Genomic DNA, 241 nt, shown 5'->3' with positions numbered 1-241 from the left:
AAATAATTTAATCCTCTTAAGTCAGTGATGTCTCAATAGTACGATTAATTTGTCCACGATTTCACGGAAAGTAAGAAAAATATTCTAAAATCTTATTAGCAGCATATTTACTAGTTACTTAAGCACGGAATACTCAGGGATTTCCTTGCTTAACTGCACTGCAACGGAAAATATAGATATTAGACGCCTTTCATACAAAGAATGCCTACACAGTAACACAGTAACAATTTATTTTATTTTA

Source organism: Penaeus monodon, chromosome 22 (genome assembly GCF_015228065.2).
Source record: "Penaeus monodon isolate SGIC_2016 chromosome 22, NSTDA_Pmon_1, whole genome shotgun sequence".
In the NCBI taxonomy this organism is placed as follows: domain Eukaryota; kingdom Metazoa; phylum Arthropoda; class Malacostraca; order Decapoda; family Penaeidae; genus Penaeus; species Penaeus monodon.
This window is presented reverse-complemented; position numbering follows the sequence as displayed.